The following is a 24,168-nucleotide window of genomic DNA, read 5'->3' on the forward strand; positions in this document are numbered from 1 at the left end:
TAGCAACACCAGTAATTATTGTTTTTTGGCATCTTTTCTCCCAAAAGGCCATGAGAAAATGACACTGGCATAGATAAATGCAAAAGAAAGCCAGACAATACATATGTCTAGTTTACAGCCATGTACCACTATGTATAGGCTGCTTTTGTACATATTTCCATGCAGCCCTCAGATGGCACAAGTCAACAGTAAAATAATGAGGCTCCTCAGTTTTCTTGTTACAGGAGTTTAATGTATCTCTCTTATTGATGGGCATACACATAGAAAATGGCCTCTCTTGCTACTGGTGTTTTCACTTAGTAGCTTTAAAGCTCGTACAATAATAGCAGAATCAATGCCTGGCAGTAGTAAAGTTATATTATACATCCAGCAAACTTTTCTTATCATTTACATTTGCTCTAGAGCAAAAAAAAAAAACAGATATTAAGAATGCAGTGCCAAGGCTGCATTGGTGGTACAGTGCAGCTTATCATCCTGCCCCCATCATGCCCATTAATGGTTAAAATGGCAGCGGCTATTACTTGCTCATAGTGCCAAGTGAATTGTACGAATCTCTACAGAAAAAAAACAAACACATAAGAAAAACCAACGAAGCAAGCAAATGAACAGAAAAACTGCCATTTTTATCCCATTTTATTTACACACGAAATACCTCATGGTTCAGTTCTATATCCTCAAAGAGCTTGTAAAGAGCACAAAAGACGTGCTAAGGCCCCAAGATCACTGACATGGCCACACTGATAACAATAGGGCTACCAACTGGTGGTGAGAGAGGCTCGCGAAACTCCCTCGCAAGATTATGCACCACCTCAACTGTCAAACACCACCAGCATATAGACAAGAAATGTAACCACAAGGTAGTCACACATACAATCTCCTTTCAGTTGACAATACATACACACACACACATTTTTGCAGTATATACGAGTCCTCCCTCTCTACCCACACGGTGGGTGTGTGTACACATTTGAGCAGATGATGTGGGACTGCCCCCCCATACCGAAGGAACTCAAGGTGCAAATCCTCCCAAGACAGGACTTTTGTTCCACCATCAAAAGCACATATCATCACCGTCAGTTTCAGGCAATAGAAGGAGCCCATGATATCGCGAGCAGGTGCTCCCAGCCTTTTCTAAAGTGGGAGCAGCCCGCAAGGAGGGAGGGAGGTAACACCCGCCTCTTCTCCCCCAATGAAGTTATCTATCTATCCATCTGTTTACAAAGTTCACTTCATAACATCCCCCAATAAAGTTATCTATCTATTCATCTATATACACAGTTATCTATCTATCCATCTATTTACACAGTTAACTTCATAACAAAGATAATTAGAATTTCTTTAGCTCAATTGCAGTCCATGGAAAGAAAACAAACTGGGCACACTTGTATTTTTCCTCAGCACGATTCGTGCCACTGTGCACCAGTGGCCCTTTTCTAACACACAAACTACTCCAAGTTGGCAACTGTGTTGTAACTGTTTTGGTTTTTCTGTTTCCTTTTCCAATTGTAATTTAGTAGCACTCTATTTTATACTAGTAAAGCTTATGTAAAATTCTCTGCCATGCTTTGCTCATGCTGATACAAAGCTAATACAATTAAACCTCTCTTTAAAATATACAATTTATTTTGCATTATTGAAAGATTGTTACATTGAATTTTGACAATTCATACAAAATATAAGAGTTAAAAAACTCACTTTGGCATGGAAAGTGCAGGAATGTTCGTATAAATTGGCAGTACGAAAAGAAACAAATAGTTTAAGTGACGTAAAAAGTCAATCTTACTGAAGCTCAGAGCTAAACCAGAGACCATATTTCATGCTGCACTGATGAAGTACTCTTCAATGCTACTGTATGTCATGCATAAATCCAAGATATTGAGGTCCAATCCATGTGCTGTGGTAATAAAAGTTGAAATAAGCTATTGCACTTATTGCGCCTTCACGGCTTGTCAAAAACTTGAGTGTTGCCCTGAGTTATTTGATGCCACTGCTATCATGCAGAATGTTTGAAACTGATTGCTCTTGACAGAGTCCTAATAACATACAACAGAGAAAACTGTCACACATGACGGAAACAAGAGCTACGATGTAAGATTGCACGAAGGGAAGGCGACGGCAATTCAGCTAATGGTGGCCATAGTTTTTGTGGCATTAAGCGTCAAACTGCAGCTGCTTACAACCCAAAAATAAATAAAAGGGCTGCCCACAAAATCTCAGCACGCTTGTCAATCACCTGTATAAGAGTTGTGTAAGCTGATTTTTGTTAGAGCCTAAGTTTCTTTTTTGTGCTGTCGTAAATACCAGTCTGTTGAGCGCTAAAGGTTTGTAGTTCTTAACTAAAATACTGTCACGGGGTCCTGATGTGGCCAAAGACAGGAAACTGGATGATGAAAGAAACTGCTTATTTGGGTGAACCTATGCCCGGTAAAACGGACAGTCGGATTACAGTAGCAGACTTGCACTGATAGCGGCGAACGGAGCGTTGGCCTTCGATCAACTGAGAAATGGCGAAGCGTGTGTTGGCATTTATACACGTAGTGTCGAACGTTTTAGTGTTATTGCTAGCAGTTACATAGGTTCCAGAATGATCTGTAATGTTTGCGAAATGGGCGTGATCTTAACGAAAGGATCTACAACAGCCCCGAAGCTTCGCGAACACTGCAGGCGTAATTTTTGCTCAGAATTGCGTACAGTAACGGGGCAATAACAAAAACTTGAGGAAGGAACGTGGCAATACGACATTTGGCAAAGCAATATTTATTAAATCTCTCATAAAATTTGCCCAGGAAGTGTTACTGGTATAATACCAGCAAGACGAACAAGTGGCTGTACTGACTAAGGCTGTAACTAGGGGGGAGTTGAGGGGGTCCTGACACCACCTACAACTTTTCGCACTTGAACTTTTCAGGTTATACTAAATAACGCCCTCACATCGATCACTAATGGCCGAAGTTGGCCATTTTACACACAAACACCACTTGAAAAAAATTCCTGAGTACGGCCCTGATACTGGCGGACCAACTACTATAATAATTTCAAGTGTTTGATGTCACGGGAACAAGCAAATGCGATAGAATGGAGCACATATGCAAATTTTATCTTGGTGAAGTACGATTGCGGTGGGTGGAGCTTTTATTTATTCTTAGGTTGATCTCTTTATAGTGACATGAATTGTGGTTGCCAGTTTGCATGAGCTAAGAATTAAAAAAAAAGGAAAGAAAAAGAGCTTCATTAGTTGTATTACAGAATAGCCACGCAACATTTTTAGCTCAAAGCGGTGTGGCTGGTATCTGAAGCAGCTCCAAAAATATTGGCTGGTTGCTTTTAAGGTATGTTGCCATCTTCTTTAGAAATCTTAAATTTTGATTGTAAACTGATTGCATTAAAGGCTGTTTAAAATGACTCTTCAAATATTTTAGGCAAGTAAAGTGCAATTATTCACAATTAAAATACAGTAATTACCCAAAATATACCCATCACGCAAATAGTGATAATTCTGATGCTGTGACACTAAGCAAAAATGGCTTGGCAGCAATGTAACAATTCATTGAGGTTGTGCAATGAACTAATATCTTTGAGCTGTCATCAATATCAAGTACAGCACGGCCAAAAAAACCAGAACTATGTAACTACAGATGATTGCATTTCAGGACATCAAAAGTTTTTATTTGTTTTAAATTATTCTAGTTTATTGCATAGATTGATGTTCCAGAAATAAGCATGGGAAGTTTCATTGAAAAATGATGGATCATTTCGATGCTGTGGTATTTGGACGTGGTGATATAGATAGAGGCATAATTTTTGCTGGAGAACAATTCTAATGTCTGTTGATTCTTCAAATATTATCACGTAAACTTGAATTTGAAAAATTAAAGGGTGGCAACATGCCTTAAGCTTTCAACAGCTGCGCTCCTTAGAAAACAGAAAAAAAAAGACTGCACCCTAGCTCAGATTACTTTTGCTGGCAATTGTTCAAAACAGTTCAGAAAACCTTCTTTTTCGTGTTCGGTTTCGTGGACAGTGAGCCCTACAATGTCTGCAAAAAGTGGCAGTATATTCATTCTTGGTGATAAAGGTTGCTTGTAAAACAACAGCCTCGTTACTGACATCATTCTCTGAATGACTCTTTGTGCGATAACTGAAAGCCTTTAACATTAGATGCTACAATCTGTGCAGATGCTCATGCTTGGTACTTGCCACGTGGTGATAAGGAAAACACTACGTGATGCACACAACGCACGGCCCAGAATATAGAACTACAAAGTGCGAAAGACTGTGTATTAGGGAGGAAAGTGTGCCACTCTACTAAGGACTAGTGATACGAAGGCAAGATGAGCATTGACGTGCATCCCTTCCCAGCAGTAGCTGGTGCAAAATGCGCTGCTCCATTTCAGCAGCTATTGTCTGTCACAGGCAAGCATAGCATGGGATTTGAAAAGTGCATTTGTAAAAACCGCTCGAAAATCAACCATATGGCCACTGGCCACCAGAAGAAGTTTCAACTGCCCAGGCCTGCTTCTGAGACAGCAGCGAACCTTTGTTAAAATGAAATTGCAGATAAATATGCTTAGATATATTGAGGTAAAAAATAGGTAGTGTTCTATAAGCATCAAGTTTTTAAACATGACATACTTTGATTTACATCCACATTTTTTGTACAGTCAACATGCTTAATATTTTGAAAAGTACACGTTGAACAGAAAAAAGTAATTGCATATTTAAAATCAGCATGTCAAAATATATAAAGGATGAAAGTTTGATGAAAATTCACCCATGAATAAAGAAATGTTTAAGTGGGGTCCCCCCCTTAAAACCACAAAGTCGTTATGATAATCACATGTTATGACACTTGATGGCAATGTACCTTTGTACTATGTAGTATTACTGTGACATTACATGTAGTATTGTGAAGCCTGTATACAGGACATGTGTTTGTAAAGCATGAACATTATTTTCACTGCATTTACAAGCAGAGGAAGTTATTTTAACTGTAGATCCAAGCAGACGTGTGGCTCTGTGGCAGAACACCTGCTTTCCATGTAAATGACCAGGCTCAATCCTCACTTAGACTTGTAAACTCTTATTTTCATTTTTGTCAATTTTTCAGTCACGGACAAGCTGATGATTTTCACTCACAACGAACAATGCCCATGCTGACACTCGAATTTTTGCGAAACGAGCTCTTTAACGCTATTGTGTCAATACGTTCATTTATCCCCGAAGTGGGGTTTTGTGGCAGTACGTTTTTTTTATATGCAGTGTCATGGCATAGCACTGCTAAACTACAGTGAAACCATCTTTACAGGGGGTTACGTACGGTCTTTAATACGCTTATTCATTCATTTCGAACACTTTGAACTTTTGAATTATTTAAATTAATGGATGAACAATAAAACATTGCTAAAGGCAAAAAAAGAACAAGATACATAGACAGCTTGTTTTTGTCCAGTGTTTAGTAATGTTGCATTCATCATCTACCATCAAGCACTAACCAGCCCTGTGAAGGACTTTGTTAAATCAGTGCCAAAGTGAATTAGAACATTTTATTATTTGTTCAAATATTTTAAGGACTTGATTATTTACACATGCCTAGTTTTCAGGGATAATGTCACACTGGCTCAGCAGCCGCGTACTGCCATACTGCTTACACGATTTTTTGGTGTTTATCCCTTTAAAGACAGGAACACCTTTAGTTTTTTAAAAATGTTTCACCCAACGACACCTAGGCATTGCAGCAAAGGAAACATTTAAAATCTGCCACAGTTGCAATTGGATGCACTTTTGATCTTTCTGGCTTCAGCCTGTGAAATATTCAACGTGGCAGCCGTGGTGGCTTCAACAAATAGTTTCAACGTCCAAAATTCAGATCTTCTTGCCCATTTACTCTAAGGAGCTTGTTGCAGTGCCATAAAAACGTCCAAACTTTCAAACATGTCCGAAAAATCTACAGTTGACTGTACTAAAGTTCCTTATATTGAGTTTTAACTATAATAGCATTTGTCCTCTGACCCCCCTTAATAATACTGCAGTTTGGGATTACGCCTACCTATCATTGGTGTAGCTGATTCAAGGGTGCAGTTCCGCCATGTTCTTACTGCATAGTTAACACAAAACACTTGCACCAGTAGAAGGACTCCAACAATCATTACACCTTAGGCGACTCGTTCAAGCTTGTCCATCAGTTTGCTCCATATGCATGTAAATTTAGCATAAACGTTCATCCAGCATGCCTTTCGTGGCAAAGATGTAGAGAGTGCTCAATGCACACAGAAACATTTCAGTAAAAAAAAGTGAAATAAATAGTGATATCTTTGAGTGCTACTATAGTCTACGTTTCTGAGGCTTGCATTTGCACTTCGCTAGTCTGAGGCGAAAAAAGAGTGGCAGTGCTTCATCACGCATGAAGTGTTAGTCCATAAAGAGAAAAAAAAAGTGAAGAGGAGTTTCTCAACCACACTTCAGGACTATTCCAAGTCCACACCCACTTCTAGGGCTTTCCATGGCCGAAGCACAATCTCATATCAGTACATTAAACCAAAAAGCTTACTTATTCACGTGAAAAAAAAAAAGGCCCAGGTAAACACAAGTGCTCCAGGGTATAGAGACTGGCTGAGCCCAACAGCCTATACAAAGTAATACGCGAGCATATGACACAAAGCTTATATGGCGAAATGTGACACTCTCTAAACTGAAATACACCAGCTTACAAATTTCTTGGAAGTTAGAAACCAAAAAAGTGCACAACACGCTTTCACTTTTGTAAGCCAGCTATTAGAACTGGGAAACCCTTAATGTAGCAGCTGATCTTGACAATCTGCATCTTGCTAATTGTAATGAGTGTTATGCTGAGTAGCATCAGGAACATGATCATCAGAATGACTGCATGACCTCATTTTGTCAGTAACATTGCCATGCAGTTCAGCGCAGCCACATTGCATGACAATTGTGTGACACATTGAGAGCCGATGATAAGGAGCAGCATTGAAAGCAGCTGCAGTTATTGCAAACTTACATGAAACCTGCAACAATACTTCAAGTAAAAAAAAGGCAAAGTACTAAGTCCCAGAAATATTTGGGAGTAGCGCAACTGTACCTCTGTAAAATTTTGATTAGGTTTATTGTTGCACACAGTGATATAAACCACGATTTTCACAAACGGCTAATACCTGTGAGGAATATTGCCTTTTGCAGTATTCCATGCAGGCAATAACACAAAACAAACAGTATCCAAAAGAGAGATTCTACTCAAAAAAAAGTTTTTTAAATCCATATTTATAGGGAATGAAACTTTTATATAGGTTTGTGCAACAATTTCAAATATGCAATACCTTTTATGGTGAGTTGCCCTATTTACTTTTATAGCCACCTTAATCTATTCAAAAGTGATTTTAACTGCAGAGTTTACAACTTTGATTTTTTCAAGCAGAGAACCTAAACTTGAGAAATTGGTATAATTTTGAAAAAAAAAAACTGCTTTTATTTTAGTAGAATCTCCCATTTCTACACTCTCATTAATGTTTTGGCATTTTTGCTGGAGGCACAAGCTTTTCCTCATCGTCAGACAGAATTTTTATAACATCGTGCGGTATTGATGCTGCTTGAGGCTTCGTTTTCTTTCCTTGCTCGAGGCTGCGGAGCTTGTGCCAGGCATTACAGGCAGTAGGTGAAGGCCAGAGCATGCCGTGCTCTTTTCAGCACCGGCGCCTTCTTCAAATGTCATACCTGCAGAAACAAAAGAGCTGTTCTAACCTTAACAACAAACAGCAACAAACGGCACTTTTTAGAGCGTACCTTCTTATCGCAAGCTCATTTTATTAACGCCATTTGAGACTGAATGAGCGGTGCATAATAGAAAAATAGGCAGTGAAAAATACATTCATCATTTGCAGCGCACAAGCAGACAAGTCATGAAAGAAGAAAACGGGACAAGTGCTGGTCTAAAAACCCAGTATTGAATAGGTTCAAACTCGCCCGCCTACAAGTCCTACTAAAGAATACATTGACTCATCCTCTCTCTGCAATGAGTTCACAATGATGAAAGGTGCGGGTCTGCATATTAAGGAGAGTGAGTAAAAGACTATTAACAAAAGCTGGTTATACTTACAAATATGAGCGATTATTGGTAAATCAGAGTGGACACAAGTAACTGTTAGTGACTAAAAATAAATGCACCTATAAACACAAATGAACACTAATAATTGTGAATAGAAGCAATAGTGAAAGTGAGAATTAGTGAGTACGAGTAGACACAAGCATAAATGTAACAACACACGAGTGAGCACATGGCCTAACAAAATGTTGCTCAGTAAGTACGAATGAGTATACACCAAGTCAACTGATCATGGTGCCTAATTACCTATTTCAATTGCACAATATCAAATACTTCCGCATCCCTATTTGTACCCATTTATGCGCTGGCACCCATGAAGACGACCGATTCACACAAGAGGCGCATCACGAAAAACATAAGTTCTTTTGGCCGAGTCCACCTTTGGTGTCTCTGAGGGAACAGAGTCTTTCTGTTTGTTACAATAAAAACCCCGTACTTTGCAAACTGCGACACTGGTGGAGCTGCTGGGTACCGTCGCCTTATGATCGCCAGTCCTGTGAGCAGCCCTGTTTCCAGCCCCACAAGGCGCCTACCCATGGATTATCCGGTACACTGCTCAAGCCATCGCCTTCAAGGTCTGCCCCCCCCCCTCACCCCAGAATTCAGCCCCTTATAAGGACCACTTGTGTCAACGGACACCCCTGTTCAAGAAATGGCCTCATCAAACAACCCAACACAAGCAACAGTCCAGAACCTTCGTAATTCCTGAGCCTTTTCATGGTCACGAAAACGAAGATGCAGAAAACTGGCAAGAGCAGTTTGATCTGGCAGCGAAGTCTAACCACTTGATCTATGACGATGAGAAGCTATTGAAGGTATACTTCGCGCTTGAAGACAACACTAAGACGTGCTTCATAAACGGCGAGAGAACTTCGACAATGTAGGAGGAGTTTTGCCGTCGGCTAATTGATACTTTCGGGAGTCAAGATCGATGTGAAAATGTGCAACGCCTACACGAATCGCACATTCAACAGCCAAATGAGAGAGTCATGATGTCTGCTGAAGATAAGGCAAGTTTGTTTCACCGCGCAGATCCCAACATGTCCGAAGGGCTCAGTCATCTCATGCGCGGCGTCAAAGGAGAACTGTTCGCTAGCCTTGGGCGCAATCCTCGGACATCAGTGGACTAGTTTATTAAGGTGGCAACAGCAATCGAGCGGGCATTGCAACAGCAGTACCAGCAATACTATAGCCTCATGACTAGCGCTTCTGTAGGTGCCGGCTCTTTGACCATGCCTGATGAGAGCTGTCGACGCCAAATGATTGGCACACTGTATGTGAGGAGATTTCCAAAGAGAAGGCAAGGCAACCACCACTGAAGCCGAAGGTCACAGTTGCCTTCGTCGCTGAACTTGTGCGCCACAAATTCCGACAGGCGTTCACTTAACCCAAGCCTCGTTCGGAAGTGTCATACCAGCCCAATGCATACAGCTACGTAGATGCTGTTTGACGCCAGTTCTGAGCGCAATACCAGCCGAACGTATACAGGTCTGCTGAGCGCAATACCAACCGAACGCATACAGCTGTGCGGACACTGTTCGTGGTTCGTTGTTCAAGCCAGTGCCACAGTACCATCAACCACCCCCTATTGCATTCTAGACCCAACAAGATCCTGTTAGGCGACCCCCACTGCGGAAGACCGATATAAGGCGGACTTCGGATCGTTGTCTTTTGTGCTATGATTGTGGGGAGCCGGGACATATTTATCGTTATTGCTCGTATCAGCCAGCTGGACACCATATCAGTCAGCCAGATACTTCACGCCACAAGTTTGACGAAAGCGGTGCCTTCTTTCATGACGACTCTGCCAGCTAGCATTAAAGCTTCTCTAACCTGCGAACACGCTCGCCATCACCAGCCCGCTCTTCCCCAAGCCGCCGAAGTTTCGCTGATGCACCAGTGGTTGGTTTCCCAGCCCACGACAGGGAAACTAAAAGCAGCGATCTCCGGGGGAAAGGTTGCAGATCCTCAAATGGCCTAAAATCCCCCATTATTGCCGAAAGCAGACGAAACCAACAAAGGAAATTGCATGGAGAACACTGTGACTGCCAAACTCACTGTGACGATTGACGGGCGAGAAGTGATGGCCTTGGTTGACACTGACTGGCACTGACTTTTCTATCATGAGTGAGCCACTGGCCAACAAACTCAAAGTCAGAATGGAATGGACAGGCCCTTACATTTGCAATGCTATATATATATGTCTCGCCCAAGGAGGGGGTATACAGTATGTCGACCGCGGGGGGAGGGGGGCAAGTATTGCAATAGCAATTATACGAACACTGCCTGCGGAACATTACGGTTGCCACTGAACTTTACACAATCCAAACTGATAACATCACTTACGCATTGTCTCTATTATGTGCAAGTAAAAGTGACCTAGCGCTAGGGACGAACGCATCTGAAGCAGAGATTAAACGACCCGGCAGTCACCGTTGCACGAAGGGCACATGCCATCGCTCCGCATGCAAAGCCTGTCGTCGCTTGCTTGCGAGTTATTGCAAGGCCTGTCGCCGCTTGCTTACGAGTTATTTCCTCAGGCAAGAGACCATAGTACAGTCCTGCCGATCACTCACTCGCCTTCCCCCAGCTCGGCCTTTTCCCAGTTCGGCCTTCTTCCAGCTCGGCCTTCACTCGTAGATCAGACGCGTAAGAAAAGAGAACAGGTAGTGTCAGGCACTCTTTTTGGCAACCTTTGCGGTTGACCAAGAAGACCTACCTAAATTTGGCCAGGAAGACCTATGCATACCAAGCGATTGAATGATGAGCACATCTCGATCTTGAAACTTGATGTCAGTGCTCCTTTAAAAAAACCCTGCCATTAGGTTCGATGACCCCTTGAGAAGCATGGTTCGTTTATCTCCTTGAGGGAGAGGGGAAAGGGTACGCATAAAGGAAAGGTAGAGAAAGTGTGTGATGAGGTGTGGGCATAGGCATGCGCAGTTCCCCTTCCCAGTACAGGTAGGGGAGAGTGAAGGTCTGTCGCAGCCCCCTCCCCTGTCCCCTGGAGTCGCCGCGCCACTCCCTGTTATTTCAATGTAAAGGGCTGACTATGCACTTCTCCCACCGCAAAGGTTAACAGTGGCAGCCCCACCGTTAGCATGCCTAAGGGCGTGGGTGCGTCCGTTTGCAAACGCGCTCACCCTGCCCCGTCACGTCAAGCAAGTGCTCCTGGCTTTCTCCTTACTCTCCTTTTTTTCTCTCTCGCGTGTCCTGCGGCAACACCAATTCCAAATACGCCACCACCACTTTCTGGAAGGCTGGCACAACCAACAGCCAGATCAACCGTACCACGGGGTCACTGCCCTCCCTCTACTACAATAGTTTTATCTTTTTTTTTTGCAATAATATGCGTGACCTTAAAAACTGTACAGCCTTGCACGATTCCGCTGCTCCTACTCGACAGGTCGCATGTTCTGGCGCTATTTTCGCATCTCGAAAGCGTAAACTGAACTCAGTTGAACCTTGCTACAATTTACTACGTGGCCAGGCAACCTTGCTCAATTGGCCAGACAAAGCACTGCAAGCGTAGAGGAAAACTGGATTTCCAGAATATTTTCCTATGATCCGTACAACCGGGAGAAACGTTCAAAACTCGGGAAAGTCCCGGGTGATTCGAGAGACTTGACAGGTATGTATTAGGGATGGACTTCTTAAGGAAATACGCAGGGTGTCTACCAATGCTCCTTTTCGAAATTCCCTGATTTTTGCAGGTTTTTCATCATGACTTAAAGAAAATTCTATGACCGTTATGTCTGCTTAGAAACCTCCATGCGCTGGATGGAAACAGACCCATAAGTAGTAAAAAAAACTAAGGCAATCTAATAGAATGAGTAAATAAATGAGTAGGTGCTCAGAATATTATGAGCACATGTGGCAGATATGAAGAAATATGTATATATGGCCAAAATGATACCCGTAAGCCAGATAAACAGCAAGTTGGCTGGTTGGCAGAATGAAAACACACGAGTTAAAATTAACTGCAGCTGAAAGTTTCAAGGAGCCCACAATAGTCCAACAACGCAGCCAAAAATGCTAGGAAATGTAGAAGTGGCACCATCTCGTGGCACCTGTGTTTTTTCGAAGGATGCTTGGGCCCAGCCGGTTCCACCACTCGAGTATATTCTAGTTCTTCATAATGGTTACAACCCAGGCCACTTAGGGTGTGGATAGGACTGGATTACATCAACCTCTATTTACTGATTTTGCTATTTAGGACGTTCATTGGATTGCATCTGATGTGACCTGGATTGCTGTATTTCCTATTGATTTGCATCCCCACTTAAATTGTACACCTCTAATATATACTTTTCAGCAAAAAAATATTTATATCTATATACTACTCGTGTATTCTGTGCACCATGTGTTGACAATAACTAACAATGTCACACTAAAGGAGCCGCACAGTATAATCCCCTCCTATTTTTTCTACGACGAGCACATGCACGTTGATGTTTCATTGTTTTATTTCACTGGGCTCTGACGCTCAGAGTTCTACAAAGTCCTCAGATGTCAGCAATAAATGATAGCAGTAGCGTTTAAAGCGATGACATTCGAACATGTGCCGGCAAAAAGGAATCTGTCTGGTTGACACAGCTCCCTAGATTCCACAGGTTTATCATAGATAAAGGTGGGTTACTTTCGCTTGTGTACTCTTTTTCTATGGACATAACACTAAAACTAATGGCAGATTCAATATTACTATCTTAAGAAACTGAATGAAAAATTTAGAAGAAGTCACCCATCTCTACTTTTGAAATGTGAGCTACGGTTGCCTCCCTATGAATAGAATCAGTGGCCCTTTTCATTTCAGGTGAGTGAAATGGGCAGCATTCATGGACAGTATTAAGGCCAATACTCCACGAATTATTGGCCCTTTTAGGGCGAACTGTTCCCATATATGGTGTGATAGGTACTTTTAACAACGATACATAATCGAACCTGTGATGTGCAGCTAGGAAATGCGTTATTTATGGCCAACTGTTCCGCGTAAAGATGCATGTGAAAACGTTTCTCCTGCGAGAAGCAGTGGCACCAGAACCAGTGCGAGGTGAACTAGGCCCGTCCTGCCACTTCAGCGGCACACAGCAGGCCGCACATTGTTTTTTATCTAGTAGCCATGCCTCTGCTAATGGCAGTTCTATCTGAACCGGAAGGCTTTCAAGCCGAGCCGGCACACGAGCCTACAACATTTTCGCCTCCACCGAAAATGCAGCCGCTGTGGCCAGGATTCGATCCCACGACCTGTGAGTCTGCAGCTGAGTACTTTAGCCCCTAGACTGCCATGGCGGGTGAGCAACAGACATCAGAATAGTCAATGTACCAACATGAAAGCTAGAGAACGCTTTAGACAACGTGAAGGACAAGCTGCCAAGTGAAAATTTCCACGATCTTTTTGATACTTTAAGCTGCCACAATCGTGAGAACCAGTGCATCGGTGAAACCACTGATTTCAAGAAAAGAGTTAAACACGAATACGACTTCAAGAAATAATGCGTGACCTCCTATGCCCTCACTGAACACGTGGAATCTAATGGCCACCAAACTAACTGGCACCTGTTCTGGCCACAGAAAAACATGCATCTACCTGCACGTGGAATACAAGCACATACAGACAGCTGCACTTACACTGAACAGGAGTGGTGGGACACTTCGGTAAATGTAGTCACGGTGATTACATCATGTACTTAGGCATATTTATATACCCTGTGCCTTTCGTATGGTTATTATTGTGAACATGGCTCCCGTAACGGGTGCCGAAACATCAGTAAACTGTATATTCCTTTTCTAGGTGTATCCCTTCACATCTACACTAAGAAGCAACAATTACGCACTGCTGTTTATCATTTTTTTTTACAGCATCTTCTTGCTGTTTACTGTAGTTGCAGCCAAAGGAGTGGCTTTTAAAGCTTTGATCAATGGTGATGTTCACTTTCGAGACGATTGCACAGGCTGCCATCAGTTTCCATGATTAGGGCAGATTGTTCAGAAATTCCCCGACTTTTCCCTGACTTTTCCAGAAGGATACGAATTCCCTGACTTTCCCGGGTTTTCCAGGTTGGTAGACACCCTGAGTACAGCACCGTTGCCAACATATGAGACGGCATAATAACATTTTCAGCTGACAACAATGCGACTCATGATGCAAAACAACGACACACGGTGTTACGTGTAGTTGACGAGGACGTGTGTATATCGCCGCGATCATGCAGTCTTATTTAAATCAGCTGCCGTGCGCAGTGTAACGAAGAAGCACTAGCCGAGCATGCAACTGCGCTTCTTTTTCGTCAAGGTGTCGCCATCACTTGTGGTATCGTCACCTTATCGATGGGCACGCAGAGGTGCTACTGACAAATTTCACGAATGAACACTGACACATCAGTAAAGGCACTACTATGGCTTACCACGAGGAGCTCGACGACAGTTACGACTGTCTTGCTATGCAAGAGAAGGCAACGGCTCTTAGACTACCCTGTACACCTACTGTAGACATTGGACTACCCTGTACACCTACTGTAGACATTGGACCAAGTTTAACACCGACTGAAAAATGTCATCTTATGAAGCTGCAAGACCAGCTTAGGGACTGCTTCTCAACATCACGAGCTCATCAGACGACGCTGACCAGACACCACATCATCACGAAGTAACAGCTAGACCTATCCGACAGAACCGGTACCGTGTTGCTCAGAAAGAATGTGAGGCAATACAGGAGTAGGTTAAGAACATGCTGGAGGATGATGTAATACAACCATCAAAAAGCCCTTGCACGTCACCTGTGGTGCTTGTCAAAAATAAAGATAGTAGCCTGCATTTCTGCATCGATTATTATAAGCTAAACCACGGTACTAAGAAAGATGTTTCTCCATTGCCATAGACCGATGGCTCTCCAGACAGGCATGTGCGTTACTTTTCATCTATGGATCTTAAAAGTGGATAGTGGCAAAAGAAGGTTGATGACTGTGATCATGAGAAGACCACTTTTGTGACGCCTGATGGGCTTTACGAATTCAAAGTCCTCCCGTTCGGTTTATGCTCAGCCCCAGCCACGTTTCGAAGATTTATGAATACTATTTTGCCCAGTCTCAAATGGAAAATGTCTTGTGTACCTTGATGACTTGACGGTTTTTTCCACGTTGCCACGTTCGAATAACACCTAAAACGGCTGCTGTAAGTTTTTCAAGCCATATGATCCGCAGGACTCGCATCGAAGCCAGAAAAATGCCACTTGGGATTCGAAGAGCTTTAGTTCCTGGGACATGTGGTCAGTCGTGAAGGTGTTAGACCCGACATAGACAAAACTGCTGCAGTCGCAAAGCCCGCGGATAAGAAGGGAGTCAGACCCTTCCTTGGTCTCTGCGCCTAGTACCGGCGATATATAGCAGACTTTGCGCACGTCGCCTCTCTACTTACCCTCCCAACAAGAGAAGATGTTATGTTCATATGGGTGAGGAGCAAGACAAGGCATTTATCGAGTTCCAGCAGCGTCTACAAACTCCACCGTTGCTCGCTCACTTTAATGAGGATGCACTATTAGCCATGCACACAGACGCCAGAAATTTGGGCCTAGGTGCTGTTCTGGTCCAGAGTCATGACAGTGCCAAGTGAGAGGTTGCTTACGCTAGCCGAACCTTGTCACGCAGAGTCCAGTTTATGCACGAATAAGGAATGTCTGGCGGTCGTTTGGGCAGTCGCAAAGTTCCACCCATATTTATATGGCTGCGCTTTGCAAGTGGTAAGCTATCATCCCTCCTTTTGTTGGCTGACCAACATAAAAAATCCTTCTGGATGTTTGGCGCGCTGCAGCTTATGTCTTCAGGAGTGGAACATGACAATATTCTGCAAATTGGGAAGGCAGCATTTAGCTGCCGACCGCCTTTCAAGATCATCGATTGAATCAACGATAGCAGAAGACAAAGAAGGCATCAGCTTTTTAGGAGTTGTCGATGCGACTGTCATCTCTCGGCAACAGCAAGACGATCGGGAGCTTAACTCATTGATCGAGGTGTTGAAAGAACGAGCCACAAGTGCACGGAATGTTTTCGATAAGTTTGCCATCATCATGTTTATGGAACGAAATACTGTACAAGAAGAATTTCTCTTCAACAGGAAAGAATTATTTCCTGGTAGTTTCCGAAACTCTCCGCAAGAAAATCTTGCAAGCATGCCATCACGAAGCCGCCTCGGGCCACCTAAGTTATATGCGAACTTCTATTGACTGGCAGCAACGAAACGTTCTACTGGATAAACCTGCTGAGCTGTTCCATCCTATTTCAACTCCATTTGCACAGGTTGGCATGGACCTCGTAGGCCCATTTCCAATAACAAGTAATGGTAACAAAGAGATTATAGTCGCGACTGACTACCTCACTAGATAGGCAGAAACCAAGAAGATTTCAAGCGGCACTGCAGCTGAAGCGGCACAATTCCTAATTCAAAACATTGCCCTGAGACACGGTGCTCCTGCAGTAGTCATAACGAACGAAGAAACTGCGTACACAGCTGAGCTTTTGCACAACGTACTTACACTCAGCGGCACTGCGCACAGGAAGCCAACAGCTTATCACCCACAAACGAATGGGCTTACTGAACGCCTCAACGAGACCATTGCAGACATGCTTTGCATGTAGGTCGACATAGATCACAAAAATTGAGACAAAATTTTGCCATACGTCATTTTCGCGTATAATAAGGCCCACCAGGAAATGAGAATGACTCCGTACGGACTGATCTATAGCCAATAAGTGACTACAAGCCTCGATGCTATGCTGCCCCATGTTTCAAATGATTCGGACTTCACTAAGCGAGCCAAGGAAGCGAGGCAACTTACCCGGGTCAGAATAACCAGCCAACAAAACGAGACACCCATTGGTACAATCTCCGTGATCAATCTGTAGCTTATACACCAGGTGAAAGAGTCTGCATTTGATCACTTGTGCGACAGCCTGGTCTGTCGGAGAAACTTCTACGCTGATACTTTGAACCGTATAAAGTACAGTAGACGCGCGATAATTCCAACTCTGATAGTTCGTACTTTCGGTTAATTCAAACAAAATTTAATTTTTTGGATGGCCCTGTATTTTTTCAATGTATTTGAAAGCCTCTTAATTCAAGCTGCATCATTCAGTTAATACATAATTTTTGCAGTCCCATACTAAAAATATCTGCTGCTTTCCCACTATTATTTAAAAATTGCATGCTTATATAATCGTAACAGTCTAAAAATAAAAGTAAGCACTTCAGGCCTTCAAGGAAAAAGGTTTTACTAGTAAACAAATGTTTGAAACAAAGCACACACACGGTAAACCGTGATGCTTCTCAACTGGTATAGAGAGGGCCTTGTGCTGAAGTCACATACCTATAGCAAAGAAGCAGCTGGCAATTCACGATTTCTTTAAAGGAGCTGATCAGCACTAAATGACCAATAAGCTAGTAAGCAGGGCTCATACAGAATATTTGACTGAAAGTTCAGGAGTTTTTAAGGATATCAAGGATGAAAAATTGCAAAGTTCAGTGTTATCAAAATTGTATTTGCTTACAAGCAGTGCAGTTTTCGCATGAACTTCTTTTTCCACAGAAGCTAGCTTCTGTGGAAAAAGAATGTTAGCCTTGACTTAGTAGGCAAGGTCTTTCTTCACTTCAGCTTCTTCCGAAAAATTGGTCTGCACATTTCAGCACGCACTTTATATGGCTTTTTCACAACCTCGCAGGTAACGCGTTGAGAAATATACAGCAGCTCTGTCAAATTCTCAACCGCAACCTGCTTGTTGATGCTGAAGCCTCTTTCGCTGAGGCCTGCCCATGGCTCAGGAGGAAAAGTACTTTCACCACAGCCCATAACTGGGAGAATGAAGCATCGTGCTTCAGCAGCTGCATGAAAAAACTGTCAAGACGTTCGTAATCTTTTTTATAGTTTTGTAGTTCATGTCGTTTTCTAGACAAAACTGAATGTACTGTGTACACACAATGTCGTGTTTGTGCTCAGATAGAAGCGTGTGGTGTCGAAACCCGACAACCCACGAACAACAGGGTACCTCAGGGTACTCCTATTCATGACTTTCAGGATCATGTTCCCGAAGAACTTCTGGCACTCGTACCTAAACTCAAGAATACACTTGGTGCTAGCTTTGCATCATTTCAAAAGCTTCTCAGCTGCACGCCCAACATCCAACCCTTTCAAGTTCTGTGTAAACGGCAGCAACTTCGTGATGCTAATGGGTTCTGGGTGATTCCACGAGAGATCGACACGGGTCCAAAAGTTGATAGTTTAGATTTCATTGAGTATTTTATATTTCGTGCACCTCTCACCAGGTAGCCCGAAAGTCAACTTGGTTTTATGATTAACAGCATAACTTACGAGAAAAAAATATCAAACTTCACCAACACCTAGGCATCAATTTCGTCACCTGTCATTTTCGAAAATTGCAGATGCTATAAAAAGACAATTTTTTTTGTTTCAAGGAAGATATTTTTTACCTGAAATGCATGTCCAATGAAGAATAAAAACATATGGTTTCAAGTTTGTAGACCTTAAGAAAATAGCTTTTAAAAATGTGTAATTTTGCGACAGTTTAAAATAAGTTACGTATTCCCCATTTTTTTCCTCCGAAAGTAATGCAAGCAGCGTTTTAAAACTTGACAAGTTTTAAGGATATAGTGCGTCTTAAGCAAGGTCGTGTGGGCTGGTATGACATGCCCCAGCCTACTCATGCATGCATGCCATAGATGTATAGTTTCGGCGTTCTATGTTATGTATTACACGTTTTTGTGGGATGGATCAGTCAGTGCGTGTACTTTTAGATAGGCTGGCATGGATCATGTATCGTAACCGCGATACACCACGTCGCTCTGCTGAAACTGTGGTCAGAGACGACGCACTAAACACAAGCTAAGCATTGTCAGGCTTGGCGAAAGCAGGATGCAGGAACAACGAGAAGATGAACGCGAGCCAAATGAGGTAATAGTAGCAGTAGTAGTAGTAGTAGTAGTAGTGATATATAGTAGTAGTAGTAGTAGTAGCAGTAGTAGTAGTAGTGGCATATATGAGTGGTTTTACGTGAAAAAACCACGATGTGATCATGATGGATGCCGTAGTGGAGGTCTCTGGAAATCGCAACTATCTGGTGTTCTTTAACGTGCACTAACATAGCGAAGTACTTGGGAATCTACCTTCTCGCCTACATATATAGATGCGACCGCTGGGGCCAGAGTCTAACCTGCGACATTTGGGTGAGCAGCAGAGCACTCTAGCCACTGGTCCACCGAGGTGGACACGAAACGAGGGCCAATTAGTGCATAGCATCTAGGGGCAATTGAAAGCAAAAATAAAAATAATAACAAGTTGACATTAAGTTTCCGTGTTTTATTATTTCTTCCAGCGTTCATTCATTGTACTCATTTTGAAAGGGCAGCACAAAGACACAGGGAAAAGAAAGACATAGAGACAAAGGGCACTGTCTTTCTTTTCCCTTGGCCTTTGCGCTTCCCTTTCAAATTGATATGAAGCAGCTAGCACACACCAAAGTACTCCTCATTCATGCTACAGAACAGAACACACAAACTACACATGTCAACTAGAACAATGTCGCGTGCAACGGCTCTTCATGGGGTGCCATTTAAAATGCAGGATATAATCGGGGGGCGCGGTGCTGATGTCTTGGAGAACCGTGACCCTCCCATGTCGTATAATGAATTGAGAAAACATTTTTACATGGCGCGGGGACAATACCCTCCACCGCACAGAAAACTAATCAGACCTCAGGCTCTGACACTCAGGCTTCTTCAGGTCGAGGCGTACCCTAATACCGCGCTATTGAACAAAATTTATCCCAAAATACAGCCAACTAATACATGTCCTTACTGCCACGATATAGCTACCTTAGAAAATATGTTCTGGCGGTGCCCCACGTTACACTGTGGGGAAATCATCACGCCGTCCATATGGGAGGGTGCTATTGCAAGCTCTGGACTTGAACAACAACTATGGGCAGACCACCGGGCCCGGGACATAGCAGAGAGACTTGGTCTTGCTGTTCCGGCATGGGAGCGGCCAGCAACGTGCTAAAGCACGTTCCAATGAACCAATAAAGTTCATTCATCCATCCATTCATATAATCAGTAGATTGGACATTTTTTGTCTGTTTTTCTAGACATAGCTCGCATTTAACCAAGTTCTGATAATGATCGCACGGTGAGCGACATCAAAGAACCAATGTGAACCTTGTGGAGGTGCTGACACTCCTTGTAAAGTTCTTTGCACTGCGTGGCGCACGTGTTTCGCGCAGAAGCCACGTTTTGGGGTTACAAGTATTGAGCGGCCAACATACCGAACTCCTCCAGCCTTCCTCACTCCTCCAGAACTCCTCCAGCCTTCCTGACTCTCAGTCTTCCTCCAGCCATAGGCTGAGCCCACACTGTCAAGAGGACATCGACGCCAACGCTGAGCAGCGAGCCAGCCACCGGCAGCAAGGGCTCCCACCAGAGTTCGGGCCTCTACCTGACACAACTCGGAAGACTGAAACCCTGAGCTCGATTACTGCGACGACGACAGCTCCTTTACTACCTGAACCCATCCTGCTGCAGCACCTTAAGGAGCCTCCCACTTTCCAGGGATCATCGTTTGAACACCCAGAAAGCTGGCTGGAGACCTACGATAGAGTCGCCGCCTTGAACAGCAGGGACACCGATGAAAAACTGCGCCGTGTCTACTTTTATTCAGAAGAAGCTGCAAAAACATGGTTCGAGAACCAGGAACCCACCTTACAAACCTGGGATGTCTTTCGGACGACATTCCTGAACACTTTCACGAGAGTCGTTCGCAAGAAACGTGTCGCTAGTGCCTTGGAGGCACGCGTTCCGTTTCCCAACGAAGGTGTGAACATCTTTGTAGAAGAGATGACCCGGCTGTTCCGTCACGCCGACCCCAACATGACTGAGAAGAAAGTGAGCTTCCTTATGAGGGGTGTAAAGCAAGAACTTTTCACCGAACTGATCAGAAAACCGCCGAAGACAGTTGTTGAATTCGCCTCGGAAGCATCCACAATCGAGAAGACGCTCGAGATGAGGACACGGCAATACAGCCGCAGCTTTTCGGGTGCCAGCTATGCCTAGATCCAAGTGCTGGGAACCACTGACCTGCATGAGACGATCCGAGCTAAGGGACTCTGAGGAAACACCAACCAACCTACCAACCACAAAAATTATGATTATTTATGGCATAGTGGGTACCCATCAAGTGGCGGCATTTACCCAAAGAGTGTTTAGAAAAGGCTTTTAAGGCTGCTCTCCCAGCTTTCGCTGTGACTGTGCTGCGCGTTCCATGCAGGCCTGGCGTTCTTTTTTCTTTAGGCGTTTCAAGTATTAAATATTCATAAAAATAAAGAACGTACTTGAAAACAAAGAGTGCAATACTTGTTTCTACCATTCATATAGGACAATATAGTCTTTATATTGAATATAAACTACAGTATTATGAAAAATTAAAAATTATCGTTATCCTTTTTCTTCGCATCTGCTCCCCACTTGGTTGGGCTTGGAGCATACTCATGTGCACATCGCGAAGCAGGAATCATTGAAGAGGAACGTATTTACCTATACGCTTAATTGCTACTACGTAATATCATGCTAAAACTAGTCGTGTAGGCCTGTGTACATGTTTAATTGAAATCGAAGGCTGGCCTGCCACAGTGGTTTAGTGGCTAAGGCACTTGGCTGCTAACCCAATCCCGGCCGCATTTTCTCGATGGAGGTGAAAATGCTTGAGAGCTGTGTGCTTAGCTTCAAATGCACGTTAAAGAACCTCAGGTGGTCGAAATTTCCAGAGTCCTCTACTACGCCGTCACCCATAGTCATATGGTGGTTTTGGGACGTTAAACATGAATAATTATTATTAAAGTCGAAAATCACTGCGCATTCTCTAGCTGCACTTTCAGTTAGCCAGAGCCAAGCCAGAGCCAAGGGTAGGCATGATGTAAAAGTATATATGAACGATCTGCGTATTTGTAAAAGAGAAACCAAGGGGAAGTTAGTGTATAAACAAGTGCGGCAGACATTGAAGGAAGAAACAAGTTATTTGTGCGCATTGGCCTAAGGATACACCCACATGAAAGTGGCGAATACTCTCGGTACAGCCTGAATTTTATCCCGTGAGCAGTTTAGTACCCGAAAAACGTTTGCAACAAACAAAGAGATTCCATAACTGCGCACAGGCGAACACAAGTTCTCACCCCATTCATGCTTGCGAGGTGTGCTTGACAAGCGTGACTACTGCCGTCCAGTGTTGTGTAATCGATGCAAAGGCATAAGGTGCCCGAACAATGCCCTGTTCCAACTGATACAAGCAGATCTTGGGGGTCTTGCTCCGGTTTAAGCATTGTTTAAGCATCTTAGTTTTCTCCATATTCACGACCACTCTACACATCTGGCAAAACTTTTTAGTCTTCTCGCACACCAATTTGATTGGCAGAAAAATATACTGTTTTCACTTTTGCAGAGACATATCCAAGCCTAAATGATATTAATGCATCACCATTCATTTAAACATGCTGATCATGCAAATACTATGGGTAGCGATAGAACTGCCCCTACGGGAATCAGCAGGATAAGCTATTGCACGAGATTTGTCATCAAGCTACTAGCCCTAGACCTTGGTAACGTGTTTTGCGTGCTTATGCAAACTCGAACTATAGACCCGGGCGCGGATTCGCGATATCCTTTCCTTTCCGAGGCGTATATATTTGTTCACACGAAATAAACGCTCGAAAACCTATATAGAGCGCTAAAAAGCAACGTAAGGCAGACGACAAAGCAATGCGCTCAATATGTTGGCTCTCAATGTGTTTCGAGTTCCGTTTACCAACATGCCCAAAAAATGGCAATGCTTAAACTTTTTTTGCAGTTTTTGTTTTATCAGTTGACGTCAGCTTTATGGGGCGTTCATTCTTAACTCAATGAAACTGTCAATATGCCTTTCCGACGTTAAGGAATTACAGGAATGGAATTGAACAGCCTGGCCATTCCCGCAGTGGGAATGGGCAAAGTTTTTTAGTTCCGAGGAATTTAAAGGAATGGAATTGCGGCAAGTTTTAATTCCTCGGAACAGAATTGGAATGGAATGGAGGCACCCATTCCGCAACACTGGCGTGTGGAATACGACAAAGATCACGCGGCTGGTGGCATGCTTTTGGTTCGTCGTTCGTTACGGTTCGCTGTGCCTGTGTGTCCTGGCATCACTGCACACGATTGCGTCGGGGCCTCTTTCGGCGCGGCGGCGACGGCACCTCCTCTCTGTCTCTGGAGCGCGCTGCTTGTTTGGTAGTACTGCATTCGAGAAATAGTTGGGGAAACTAGAAAGTTAGGAAGATACGGAACGCAAATACGGTACGGGACTCGGTAGATTAGAGTCGGTACACCCCTGCTCTCTCGTTCGTTGTGCTTTCGGCGCTCCTAACTCCAGTAAAAGCATCCAAACACCACAAAGGCCTTTAAAAAACTACTATGCAAGGTGTCATGCCGTATTGTTGCCTGTCAACCTACGCATTGTTTACGATACACCTGCCGATCAGGATAGGTACTTTAGTGAAATAATACAAAAGTGCTCGTATAGTCGATTGATTTGTGGGGTTTAACGTCCCAAAACCACCATATGATTATGAGAGACGCCGTAGTGGAGGACTCCGGAAATTTTGACCACCTGGGGTTCTTTAACGTGCACCCAAATCTGAGCACACGGGCCTACGACATTTCCGCCTCCATCGGAAATGCAGCCGCCACAGCCGGGATTTGAACCCGCGACCTGCGGGTCAGCAGCCGAGTACCTTAGCCACTAGACCACCGCGGCGGGGCGCTCGTATAGTCATCTTCTCGCATATCTATTTCTTTTGCCCTCAGACCTATTCCAGGACACACTTTAAGCAGAACGAGCAGGAGAGGAGGAGCGCTACCAAAGACCCGTGCTGTATTTACTTATCGTATTAGCGTAATGTGCAGTGGCGTAGCAAAAGTGTAGCAAACCGGGTCCCCCCCTCCCCCGCAAAAATGTCCGCCTGCATGCCTGGTAA

The 24,168-nt window shown here is 43.6% G+C and overlaps 1 long non-coding RNA gene across 1 annotated transcript in view; it reads right to left on the minus strand.

Annotated features, from left to right (window-relative positions):
* Positions 1–210: 210 nt before the first annotated feature.
* The window catches only part of LOC142776370 (uncharacterized), a 56,755-nt gene continuing 32,797 nt past the window's right edge, over positions 211–24,168 (minus strand). Inside the window, exon 3 of the long non-coding RNA XR_012887486.1 lies at positions 211–7,722. This is a non-coding gene — a long non-coding RNA (uncharacterized LOC142776370). The remainder of the gene's footprint in view (positions 7,723–24,168) is intronic.

Source organism: Rhipicephalus microplus, chromosome X, assembly GCF_043290135.1.
Source record: "Rhipicephalus microplus isolate Deutch F79 chromosome X, USDA_Rmic, whole genome shotgun sequence".
Taxonomy (NCBI): domain Eukaryota; kingdom Metazoa; phylum Arthropoda; class Arachnida; order Ixodida; family Ixodidae; genus Rhipicephalus; species Rhipicephalus microplus.